Raw genomic sequence first — 14,239 nt, 5'->3', positions numbered from 1 at the left:
ATAATTTAAGCAATCAAAATTTGTAATTAAAAAAATATCATTCTGCTTTGAATGTTACATGAATGCTCTTTAAAGTACAAATAAAAATGAATGCTGCCAGTACATTTCCTTCCTAGCTCAACATAGGATGTTTTGGGTGGTAGACTATTTAAGAGTACTTCCAGTACCTTAGAGTTCTTAATGTTTGTCTTGTCTTTACCAATTTCCTAATGCTTTGACTCTGTGGCGGGTTCAAACTTCCTACAATCCAATTTAGAAAGTGTTTAATGATCCCTTTGGTCTACTGAAAAAAGTCCTTTGGTCTAACATTCAGATCTTACACAATTTGCCTTTGCTATACTTCTTACTCCTTGGTTTTCATTCCCTGTTCTACACCGTACCAAAACCACAGCGTTTTTGACTCTTTTGCAAGCTTTTGTGGTGATAGACATTTAGAAAATTCTCTTTGCTGTAGGCTGGATTTGGTTGTCATGCTATTTACCAATCACACAGTGTTTTCCCTTGAGTTCTAGCCCCGGCTTCAGCTGCTTTAGCCATGTGCTGACACAGATAAGGATTTTAGGTTCCTTTTCTGCAACAGAATGCTAGGGGAGGGCAGATAATATGTAAAGTAGGGAAGCCAGAGAGAGTAAAATGTAAATGAGGAAGTCAGCGTTCAAGCTCAATCAAAGATATGGGACATCGTAAACTCCCAAACACACGCAACTAATGTGGGAGAAAGAATTGACTCGCGGGGAGTCATTAGCAAATATTAGTGACCACTACCCATCCATTCACGACAGGGATCAGATGAGGTGGTGCAGTTCCAACAAAACAGATCATTTATTTAAAGCAGGCCCACAAAGAACCAACAGCTGTGTGTCCTTCCCAAAATGAGCTCACACTCTGCTGGTCTCCCCTGGTGAGTTCCCAAAGATATATTCCTTCCTAGGTCTTGGGTTGCTTAGAAGAGATTGCCTGTGATGTGAGGACTTCTTTTTTCTTTTCTTTTTTTTTTTTTTTTCGGTACTAGGAATGGAAACCAGGGGCATTCTACCTCTGAGTGACACCCCCAGCCCTAGTTTTTAATCTTTTTGTTTTTTGGAGCAGGGTTTCACTGAGTTGCAAAGGGCCTCACTAAATAGCTGAGGCTGTCTGTGAATAATGATCCTCAGGTCTCAGCCTCCTGAATACTGGGATTACAAGCGTGCCTCACCACACCCGGCTTGTGAGGACTTCTTGATATTTCATATTCTCTCATGAGTTTGGAGGTAGTGACATTAAATATGTTCTGATACTAAACGCCAAGTCTCTCCAGTTTTTTAGTACTACTCTTCAGAAAACCATTGCTATTATTTTGTGAAAATAAGCTCTGGTAAGTTTTATTGAAGACAAAATTTACATGGTTTACTTTTTACCAGTATGTTCTGGCATGCTTTTAATGATATCAGAACCAATTGGATCAATGATAGTCCATGTGCATACCTTTGTTATTTTAAAAGACTAACTGGGAGCTTGTTGTGATATAATACTAGTATTTGGGAGGCGGAAACAGAAAGATTACAGATTTGAGGCCATCCTGAGACTTTTAGCAACTCATCTGGACCCTGTTTCTAAAAGGACTAGGGGTGTAGCTCAGCAATAGAATACCCCTGAGTTCAATTACCCCTACTGCCCCCCACAAAAAGGCTAATCGGGGTAGGAGAAGGCATTCCTAAGCTCCCCACACAGATGAGGTAACATAGCTTTACCCTTCCATCTCCCTGTTTTATTCTATCAGTCCTTTTATCACCGCTCTCTCAATGCGATTTATTTTTTAAGGATCTAAGCGCATATCAAGTACCCCATGGTACTTGAGCTTTATGTACTATCACCTGGGGTGCTGGGGGGGGAGTACAGACCATATAAATCAAAATCTCTAGAGATGGTCCCTCAATTCAAATTTTAACAGGCTCTCCAGGCAATTTTTCTGCATGCCAAAGTTTTAGAAACACTGGTCTATTCAAATGACTCCCAAGTCTTTCTTGTTCCCCTAGAAAACCAACCTACTTTCTCTGTCCTTTAGAATTTCGAAAAAATGTTGCAAAATTTCTAAAAAATGTTTGCTTTTGTACCCTTCCTCTAGTATATATAGTATTCAGTTTTGTAATTTTTCATAGCTTAAGGATCTGGTGCCCTTGTCTTATTCCCTCGGTAGTAAGTGTAAGCTCCTCACAGGGTAGACCCATGTATCTCTATAACATCCGGCCCCATGTTGCTTTGCTCCTAGCAGGTGCTCAATTCTTATCTCTAAGAATGCATGAAATGTTACCTCCAGGCCCTTCCCCTCCTCTTCTGTCAATGCTATGAACATAAGCTACAGTGTAACTCCGAAATGCTTGTACCATATTAAAATAAATGAACTGCTTAGAAAACCTTTTTCTTGAACTAAGCTTAGTTCACAGAATTTGGTCCCAGATAAGTAGTTGACTCAGGCTTTTTTTGTTCTTGGTAAATCTCCTTATCAGCAGAAGGTTTATTTTTGAAACCTGTGGTTCAGTATAGTGAAAAGTAGTCACTTGAATAAAACTCTAAAGAATGATTCATGGTTCAGGTCATAAAAATTACCTATATGTCTGTCATTGGTGAATCATTTATGATGTCCTCAGTACCATCTGAATTTTCAAAAGGTTAACTCTGGATGTGCATTTTCAGAAGGTGTATGTTTGCTTAGAATGTGTCAAGCTACAAAAAGAGGGCATTTAAAAATAGCACTGGTTAATTTGTACAAAATCCAAATGAATGAAGAAGGAAAATTTAAATTGAAGATCAGAAGTGTCGTGTGAAATTCAGCTGTTTAGATGCAACTAATTACTATGAGATTGTTCCCTGATATCTGATTTTCTAGAACTCAAGGTACAACTTACCCATTCCAAACCTAAGTTGCTAGTATTTAAATGACCAGAATGATTTTCTTTGCTTTTTAGTACTGAATAGAAATGATGCTTTTTAAAATTCTTTTACAAAGTAAAATCTGGTAAAACATGCACACAGGCAGACACACACACAATGTAATTGAACTACTGAATTAAGAGAGATGGATTTATCTAAGTGTGCTCTAAGTATTGCAAGACATTTAATTAGTATGCAATACTGTTTTAAACAAAATACATTAATATTAGTGAGATTCTATTAATGAGTTATATTAGAGTTGACATCTAAATAATATTTACCATATAAAGGATGTTAGAAAAGTTTTTGCAGAAGTGAAAGAGATGAATGTCAATACTTTATACATGTGTACCTTTTGAAAATGATAGTAGAGAAAATCTTTTTTTTTTTTTTTTGGTGGTACTGGGGTTTCTGGAAACCCTTCTACCTCCGGGCTACACTCCCAGACCTGTTTTATGTTTTTATTTGGAAACAGGGTCTCTTAAGACAGCGATGCTGGCTTCGAACCTGCACAGTCCTCTTGTCTCTGCCTCCCAAGCGCGGGGATGACAAGCGTGCGCCACCACGACCGGCAGGAAATCATTTTAAAGAGAAAAAAATTAGAGAAAGCTGTACAAAAATCTAAAGCTCAAATAAAAGAATACAGCATTTTGAATTCAAAAGAAAAGTAACTTATTAGCATGCTGTCAAAAAGCAATATAAATGCAGAAAAACAAACTGTCAAATGTTATTGAGTACACATTTTAGAACATTTTACCACAATCTGGTAAATTTCCGAGGAAACGGGACTCTCTCCAGTCAGCTGAGTCAGTTATTTTACCCCAAAGACCAATGTTCGCTATATAAACTTTTCTGGCTCATTTGCATCTCTCAGGCCCAAATCAGGTTTAAATTCTTTTTTTTTCTTTTTTTTTTTTTTCAGAGAAAATACAGAGGTCTTATTCAGGAAAGCGAATGATTTGAGGGGGAAGGTAGGCCACCTTAAGAGGTGGAGAACATCCAAGCAAGAGACAGGTTTGAATTTCTACAGAATATTTCTAAGTGTATCCTGTTACTTCATGTCTTTTTATTGCCTCTCCTCCACCTCTAAGAACCCATCCTACACATCCCTTCTAAAATGAATATTCTCAAACATGGTTTTTATCAAGTCACTCCTCTGCTTGAGCATTTAGAATGATGTTCCATAACTTGTTATATAAAATCTGAACTTGCCTTGTTACAACATCTCTCACCAACTATGATCCAACCAAATAGTCATCACGCTCAGAAACCTGTGAGCCTGTGCGTGTTACACAGTCTCTTTGGTTTATTTAAGAGAAATTATGAAAGATTTTTGAAAAAATAAATGCCAGTACCCTTTGCGTGGAATACTGGATGTGTTCTAGAGTATGCTTTAGGAATTACATAATTTCTGGTATTCTTAACTTGGAGCTGTTTTTGGCTGGGACATTTTGAACCTTTCAAGATATAGAGATTAACTTCTGGAGGACTGGTAAAAATGCAGGTGTTTGCTGCCCAACACAATGAAAATGGTTCCAGTTGATGACAATTTGTAGAGTTGGTCTTTTGAAGATTGAGACTATCTACAGTTTTCCACATCTTGTTAGATATCTTGTTAATTAATAAGTAAAAATTCTTGAATTAGTGCATTTTTATTTTTATGAGAGTCATGCTTTTACCTTTCTCAACATGATGAGTAATAGGGCCTATTATACTTAGTCTTGTTGCCTTTTTTGCCTTGAAATTCCACATGAGTTGTGTGACTTTTCCTGCCCATTGCATAGCCACTCTCTCTTTGAAACTTGACTTACATTCACCTTTTTCCAGAAAACTTACCAATATGAATTATTGTTGAGACAATTAATGAACAAATTAGTAAGCTATTACAAATTTCTCAAAGGAAATTTAAAAAAGTTAGATGCATATAAGATTACCAGGAATGCTGGCATACATTTGCTTAATAGAAATAACATTGGCAAAGCTGATCATTACCCACATGCTGGTCAATATGAATTAAATCTCCACCAGACACAACTTGCATTTCTACATGCATGCATCATTTGCATTGTTTTTAGTTACTATACCATTTTCTGGACTCCATTGAAAGCCCTGGAGAAAACGTAACCAAATTCCTCCTTTACTGTGCCCTTCCCTCATTGTCCCACCTGAGGTACCAACATGATGCAAAGCTTCTCCTTTCATTTGGCTCTTGTCCAGTGGGTTTCTACTTATAAATTCCAAGAACTAATGAAGGATATAGACTATCTTAAATCTTGTTCCCTGTTTTTTTTCTTTATACAAATGGCCTCCTTTACCACTTCTTGTTCCCAGATCCTCTGTCTTCCTTGCCTCAATAATAGCATTAATCCAAGCAAAGTCATTGCATTCTTGGAGTATACAAATGTGTGTGTGTGTGTGTGTGTGTGTGCGCGTGCACACGCGTGCGCACGGTGTGTTTGTTGGGGGGATCAGATACAGATATTTAACAAATAGAATATGACCTTTGGAGATACATGCTGCCATCTATGAAGAAATACAAAACAGGATACTGATGCTAAGAAATGTAGGGTAAAGAAGAGTGACAATTTCTATGGAGTTATCAGGAAAGGCCTTTCAACTAAGATGATATTTAAACAGAAACCCTTAGAAGAAATGGGGCAAATCATGAGACTACTGGGGCTAGAGGGAGAGAGAATCTCACATACAGAGAACACAGAGTACAAATACCCCAGGGCATGATCACGGAACTGAAAGGGGGCCTGATGCAGGTGAAGCTCAATTGGAGTCCTGGGACAGAAGTCTGAGAAATGGCCCTGGGGTTGAGGGTAGGAGCAGGTAGATAGAGGGAGATCACCATGAGCTTTTTGTCCTCTTTCAGGATTTGACTTACTTGGCTCCAAGGGAAATGACACGTGACTGCAGGGTTTGAATAGAAGTGTAATGTTATTTGACATGGGAAACATTCTGTCTGCTGAGGTCAATAGTCTAAAAATGTCAATGGTAAAGGAGGGAGACCAGATGGAAATTTTATGGGTTGGATTGTGTCTCCCAAAAAGGAATGCTGAAATACTAAGCCCTTTACACCTGTGCAAATGATTTAATTTGGTAATATAGTATTTGTAGATATAATTGAGTTAAGATAAGGACATACTGGATTAGCCTGGTTTCTCTTCAGTTTGGGCCCAGACACATGTGTGTCCTTTCTAAGACAGAAATGGAGATAGATATTAGAATTATGTCTTGTTGGCCGGGCGTGGTGGCGCAGGCTTGTAATCCCCGTGCTTGGGAGGCAGAGGCAGGAGGATCGCGCAGGTTCAAAGCCAGCCGCGCGTGCTGCCTTAGGAGACCCTGTTTCCAAATAAAAATGAAAAATAGGTCTAGGAGTGTAGCCCAGAGGTAGAAGGGCTTCCAGGAACCCCAGTACCACACACACACAAAAAAGAATTATGTCTTGTTGCCACAATTCACAGAATGACAAAGGATTCCTGGCAACCAGCAGAAGCTATGAGGAGGCCAGGATGCATATCCTTTCTTGAGCCTTCAAACAGATTGGCCCTATTGACACACGGGTTTCTAACTAGAAACCCCCCTGGTCTGCAGAAAATGAGAAAATAAATTTCTACTGCTTTAACACAAAAAATGTTTAGTGTCTTTTGACACATCCTCACCAGCATTTTTGTTTGACATTTTGATGATTGCCATTCTAATTGGGTTAGATAGAATAGCAGTGTAGTTTTTTGTTGTTGTTTGTTTGTTTGTTTGTTTGTTTGTTTGTTTTGGTGGAACTGGGGTTCCTGGAAACCCTTCTACCTCACCTCCGGGCTACACTCCCAGACCTATTTTATACTTTGTATTTGGAAACAGGGTCTCTTAAGCCAGCGAGGCTGGCTCCAAACCTGTGTGATCCTCCTGTCTCTACCACCTCGCCCGGCTCAGTGTAGTTATGATTTGAATATTCCTGATTGCTGATGATGCTGAACATTTTTTTCATATATTTATTGGCCATTTATATATGTTCTTTTGTGAAGTGTTTATTTAGTTCAATTTTCCATTTCTCTTGTTTTAGCGTTAAGTATTTTAAGTTTTTGTTATAGTCTAGATATTAGTTCTTTATCAGAGAAGTAACTGGCAAAGAGCTTCTCGCGTTTGATAAGCTCTCTTTTTTACTTTTGTGAACAGAGACTTTTTAGTTTAGTGCTGATCTATTTATTAAAATTTGTTTTAAAGCCAGGCGTGGTGGCGCACACTTGTAATCCCAGTATTTGGGAGGTTGAGACAGTAGGATCATGGTTCGCGGACAGACTCAGCTACTTAGTGAGGCCCTTTTCAACTCAGTGAGGTCTTGTTTCAAAATAAAGAATTAGCCGGGCGTGGTGGCACACGCATGTAATTCCCGAGCTTGGGAGGCGGAGACAGGAGGATCGTGCTGGTTCGAAGCCAGCCACGCTGGCTTAAGAGACCCTGTTTCCAAATAAAAATATAAAAATAGGTCTGGGAGTATAGCCCGGTGGTAGAAGGGCTTCCAGGAATCCCAGTACCACCAGAAAAAAAAAAAAAAGAACTTAAAAAATAGGGCTGGGGGTGTCACTCGGAGGTAAAATGCCTCTGGGTTCCACCCCCAGTACCACAAAAATTTTGTTTTAATTTTCTGTGCTTTAGAGTCTTATTGAGGAAGTTTCTACCTGTGCCTACTTGTTGGAGTGTCATGACTGTTTTTCTCTGCTTCAAAATTTAAAATTATATAGGGCTGGGAGTATACCTCAGAGGTAGAAAGCCCTTGGGTTCAATACATAGTAACACACACACACACACACACACACACACACACACACACACACTCACAGAACTGATAAGGGCTATGGCTAATATTTGAACCAAATATAGCCATATTGTGAACTTGTGGGCCCTCTTGCTCCATGACACTTTGTATCATTAATGAGCAGTAGAGTGGAATATTTGAGAACCGGTTTCTGGAGTCAGATGATCTGAATACAAGTTTTGGTTCTTCTACCTTATGTGATCTTGAGGAAGCAATTTAGGATTTCTTCCTTAGTTTACTCATCTGAGAAATGGATCAATAATCACTTGTATTATAGAGAATTGGAAAGAGTAACTTCAGAGTTCTGTGCATGAGCTCAGAAGAACTCAGAACAAAGCTTGGAATATAATTAAGCAATCAATAAATGCTCACTATTATATATTTCACAACTAGCCGGCAAAATTTATGGAGGAACTGATAATTTTATGTTTAAATTTTATACATGTTGAGCATGCATGGGGAAGCTTAAGTGGCAAATAACAAGAGCTCATAAGGTGACATGATGAGTGTTCTGCTGAGTGTTTAGTTACTTCTCTTCTGTGCTTCCGTTCCAGTGAGTCATTTCTCACTCATTACATTTTCCACATTAAGTAGCAATGATCTGTATGTTTATTTATCTCTCTCCTAGAGAAAGAAATTAAAGAAGACAAAACATTCATATCCATCCTTGTATATTAGTGATTGGCATGGAATCTGGCACACAGTAGGATTTTCGTGCCATGGTGAAATGGAAACATAGCAGCTCATACACTGAACAGAAAGAAGTTAGGGAAGGACACTGCATTCTGTAATAATATTCTCTGTGAACTTGTGGCTTATCATTTCTCTTGAATTTTCAAAGAAAGGAACATTGAGAGAGGAACAGATTAAGTTCATAACCAAATAATCCAATTACTTGAATATTTGTTTTGACTCACTCATCCACTAAAAGACGAGTTTTGTTTCTATTTTCTTTAAAAAAACTATTAATTTTCAATTATTTTTATTATAGAGATAATTTGTTATATATTATATATTCCATTCACTGTGGGTTAGATAGGGTTCCATAGTGTTTGTGTTCAAAGGAAAATGTCTTTTGAAATCTTTATCAAGCCTGATAAACAGTAGAAGCTGCAATCATACCTAGGAAAGTAAGAAACTATCCTCTTCTAAGTACTTAGTAACCTAAATAGATTTCTTAATTTACATTTCACTTTGATTTATAATGACCTTTTCTGTGATGCTAAAAATCCCTTGAGAAATGGCAGAATGATTTGGAATTTTAATCCCAACTGACACCATGAGAAAAAAATTATACTAAACCTTAAAATTCTCCAGACTGGTAATTGAATGGGATTTTGATGCAAAGAGAAGTCTGTTGACACACTTCTATGCTGCCCTTCTTGCAGTGCATGGGAGAGCCCTGCCTTGTTGCATATTGCATGATCATTAAAAGTAGATTATTTTTCAAAGAAGAGGCAGAGATTAATGAGTAAAACCATAGTGATGCATCCAATGAGCCAGATTGAAGAGCTGACATACAGATCCAGCACATATATTCATGACATAAGGAAAATTGTAAAGCAGTTAGTGAATGATCAATTTCAGAAAAGTGGCCTTATTTTTTAAAAAAGACAGATGATATTGTAGTAAAAATGTTTATATACTTTAAGCATATTTTTGACGATTTTGTTGGGATGTAAACATTAGGTATTTTCTTAACTTTGGGTAAAAGTTTCCACAAACTTTTCCATCAGCAATCAGCAAGTACTAGATTATGTTTAAGGGAAAAAGTTAAGAAAATATCTCTACCTTGGACTCTTTTACATTGTCCACTTCTTTTCATCTATCTTCACTGAGAATATAAGGAAAGTCTGATACTAAGGCAAGGGTTTTCTTCCATTAGTTCAGTGTAGATTTTTTTTTTTCCATTCTGAAAGTAAATACTTGAGTCTCTAGGGGTTTAAAATTTCTCAAGAAAAATTACTTAAGCAGTGAATCAGTTAATGTTATTAGAAGGAGGGCACTGACCAGCTGTTCTCTTCCTCAGGGGCAGAACTGGAAGAAACTTAAGTAGGAAATGGAAAGTTATAAGAAAGGAAACATTCCCCATGACAAGCTTGGTAGAAGCCTAAAGGGTTCAAGCTTTTTCTTGATAGTAAATGTGATGAAAACTAGCCTGTAACCTGAGATGGGTCTGATTCTACACCTTCCTTGCCAAGTTTGTATTTTTAGACAATTTAATTTTCTTAACCTCTGTTTAATCAACTCCAAAAAAAAAAATGGAGGCTGACAATATTTCTTGGAGGTATTTTATAGATTTTAGGTGATTTATATGAGCTTTCCTTTCTCTTCTCTATAAAAAAGAGGTTTGTTTATTTATTTATTTATTTATTTATTTATTTATTTATTTATGGTGCTGGGGATGGACCTCAAAGGCTTTTTACCTCTGGGCTACATTCCCAGCCCTATTTTATATTTTATTTGGAAACAGGGTCTCACAAAGCTTTTAAGAGCCTCACTAAGTAGCTGAGGCTGGCTTCAAACCTGCACAATCCTCCTGTCTCAGCCTCCCAAGTACTGGGATTACAAGCGTGCACCACCATGCCCAGATTCCTTTCTTTTTTTTTTTTTTTTTAAAGGAGGGATTGAGCCGGGCATGGTGGCACACGCTTGTAATCCCTGCGCTTGGGGGGCTGAGACAGGAGGATCACACAGGTTCAAAGTCAGCCTCAGCTACTTAGTGAGGCTCTCAGCAACTTATTGAGACCCTGTTTCCAAATAAAATAGAAAAAAGGTCTGGAAGTATAGCCTGGAGGTAGAAAGCCTCTAAGTTCCACCCCTAGTGCCACCAAAAAAAAAAAAAATAATAATAATAATAATAAAGGAGGGATTGAACCTAGGGAGATTCAACTTCCAAGCTATATCTCAGCCATATTTTATATTTTATTTTGAAACAAACTCTGGCTTTGAACCTACAAACCTTCTGTCTCAGCCTCCCAAGTACTGTCATTCCAGGCATGAGCCATTGCACTCGTTTATATGAAACTCTTGACATATAATTGACAGGCAATACAAAGCAACTATGATTATTATAACTCCCGCTGAGTCTGACTCAGAGATGTGTGATCTCATATCAGTTCCAGGTGACTTCAGGGGCAATGATTTGCATAGCCTTCATTTGGAGGAAGGAAGCTTGGCAGTATATAAAGCAGTTTAAAAAAAATATAAGTGGTAATAATTTCCTCTTCAATAATAGAAAAGGGAAGCCAGGTGTGGTGGCACATGCCTGTAATCCCACTGGTTGGGAGTTTGAGACAAGAGGATCGCAGGTTCAAGAATAGCCTCAGCAAGTAGCAAGACTCTCAGCAATGCAGAGACCCAGTTTCAAAAAGCACAAAAAGAGCTGGGGGGTGTAGCTCAGAGGTAGAACACCCTTAGGTTCAACCCCCAGTACCACACACACACACACACACACACACACACACACACAGAAATAATAGGAAAGGTAGAAACCGTCATATTTCCTGGAGGAGGAAACCCATTTTTCTCTCAGGAAATCTCATAATGTGTTTCTATGTCCATATCTCTGCCTTTTTTTTTTTTTGCAGTACTAGAGATTTAATCCAAGGCAGTCTACCTCCAAAAGCTATACCCTGTCATTTATTTTGAAATAAGTTCCCACTAAGTTGTGGAAGGCCTCACTAAGTAACTGAGGCTGACCCTGAACCTGCAATTCTCCTGTCTCAGCTTCCCAAATACTGGGATTTTTACAAGCATGTGCCATTATGCCCAGCTTTGCATCCTAATTTACAATAATAATAATATGTTAATTATATATATATATATATATATATATATATATATATATATATATAAAATCATTGGAGTAAGTGCCATATTTTCAGATAAATGAATGAAAAATATTTCTTTCAGAATGTAGGTATATATAAACATAAATAATTCCAACGATCCAAATTATATTTTGCATGTGCATCTAAACCCTGATCACATCTTGCTTAGCTTGTCTTTTTTCAAGCACTTGAGGTAGCAATATGTAAATGTTTAAAAGAAAGTGTTTTGATTTTTTGATTCCAACATTAATTGTGGGATTATAGGAAGAGTAGTAAAAGATTCTATTAAGTTTCATTTTGTAATTTTTCTGCAGTTAGAGGAAATAGTCAAGTTATATCAATATATATGATGTACAAAGGTTCTGGAAGCTCAAGAGTATGCTGCTGGCATCTGCTCAGTTTCTGATGAGGACCTCCTGCTGTTTCAATTCAGGTTGGAAAGTAGAAGAGGTAAGCACCCGTGGAAGAGAAAAAGTGCAAGGAACAATGCTGTTTCTAGCAATCTGCTCTTGGGGTCACTAATCCAGTCCTATAAACACAGGAATGCAGGAGAGGAAAACATCAGTCCCTTCCTGTGGGCCATTACCCTAACAGCTACCAACGAGGTCCCTCCTCCTAACACTACAGCGCTGGGGACCAATCTCAACATGTGTTTTTCTGAAGAAACTATATTCAAACCATAGCAGTCCTACACTGGGAATGTTCCCAATGTGTATGCTTCACCACTGATATGGAAAGTCCACCTCTGACTAAGGTGAAGTTTGATTTCTCTGTCAGTTATATTCCCACTTCTCCTTGTCCACACACAAAACTCAGCTCTGTCTTTGTTCCACACTCTCAAGAGAGGAACTCTGTGGCCATTTCCCATAAGCTTGGTTTACTTTGATATCTTGCAGGGCCCCTGAGCCCCTTGTGAGAAGCCAGTATAGTTTTTAAAATAGCAAAGTATTAGAGCAACATTTATTTTTCCCATTTTTAAGACTTTTATTAGTACTTTTAATTATACATCATAAAGAGGTTCAGAGTGATAGAAATATACATGCACACAACATTGGGTGTGTCTTTCTACAGATCCTGCTCCACTTCCTCCTCTTCTGTGTACATGTTATTGAGACTGACATTGATAATTTCATTTATGTACATAGCATTATTTGAACTCTAGCTTCATCATGTCTCCTTCCCCTTCTTTCTCCCCTAAACACCCTCCACTGCTTCACTGCAATCTCTCTGCCTTCATTTGAAGTCACTTTTGTTACCCAGTTTTCTCTAGTTTCCACATATGAGAAAAAACAAACATTCATTTTCTGAGACTGGCTAGTCTCACAACATAATGTTTTCTAGCTTCATCCATTTTCCTGAAAATGACATAATTTTGTTCTTCTTTATGGCTGAGTAAAATTTCATTGTGTGTATATACCACAGTTTTGCAATACATTCATCTGTTTATGGACACATAGGCTGGTCCTATAATTTGGCTACTGTGAATTGTGCTGCTGCAAACACGGATATGCATGTATCACTATAATATTCTGACTTCGATTCTTTTGGAAAGATACCCAGGAGTGATATGGCTGGGTCATACAATGTTTTCATTCTCAGTCTTCTAAGGCACACTGATCCCCATAGTGGCTGTACTAATTTGCAATCCCACTAACAGTGTATTAAATGTCCTATTTTTCCACATTCTAGACAGTTTACTGTTGTTTGCATTCTTTATAACTGTCAATCTAACTGAGGTTAGATGGGATCTTGGTATAGAGCAACATTTCAATCTGTTTCACAAACACATTACTCATTCTTTATAAAAAATAATCATGGATATCACGAAAAGTGATTAAGAGATTTTAATAGGTGCTGGGCATGGTGGCGCACGCTTGTAATCCCTGCCCTTGGGAGGCGGAGACAGGAGGATCGCACAGATTCGAAGCCAGCCTTGCTGGCTTAAGAGACCCTGTTTCCAAAAAAATATATAAAAATAGGTCTGGGAGTGTAGCCTGGAGGTAGAAGGGTTTCTAGGAACCCCAGTACCAATAAATAAATAAATAGATAAATAAATAAATAAATAAATAAAATAAAATAAAATAAAATAAAGCTGGGGGTATAGCTTGGAAGTAAAATGCCCCAGGGTTCAACAGTATTACACACACAAATACAAAACAAAACAACAACAAATAAAAAACCACTATGCTAATCAGATAAAAGCCCCAAACACATGCAGTGTCTTTATTGCCAGTCACACCTCCCGATTGTCAGTCCTTTTCCATCATGGGTCTCCTCCTCCTCCTTTTCCATAGCTAAATCTTTTTCTCCACTTCCAACAGTGAAACCAAATTGTGGTTGGCAGACTGATGGCCTTCGAAAAAATTCCACAGCCTAATCCCATAGAAGCTGTGAGTATATGATGTTATTTTGTGGATGGATTAAAGTTAGCTACTTTAAAATAAAGAGATTATCCCAGGTTGTCTTCGCAGGCTTGATCTAATCACATGAGCTTTAAAAGCAAAGAATTATCTCCAGCTGGAATAAGCAGAAGGAGAAGGCAAAAAAAAAAAATTATATATATATATATATATATATATATATATATATATATATATTCAAAGATAAGAATAAATAGATTCCCCCACTGCTGGTGGGGATGTGGGGGGTGGGTAACATGCAGAGGGTTGCACGGAGT

The sequence above is a fragment of the Muscardinus avellanarius genome (assembly GCF_963383645.1).
Source record: "Muscardinus avellanarius genome assembly, chromosome: 11".
NCBI lineage: Eukaryota > Metazoa > Chordata > Mammalia > Rodentia > Gliridae > Muscardinus > Muscardinus avellanarius.
This window is presented reverse-complemented; position numbering follows the sequence as displayed.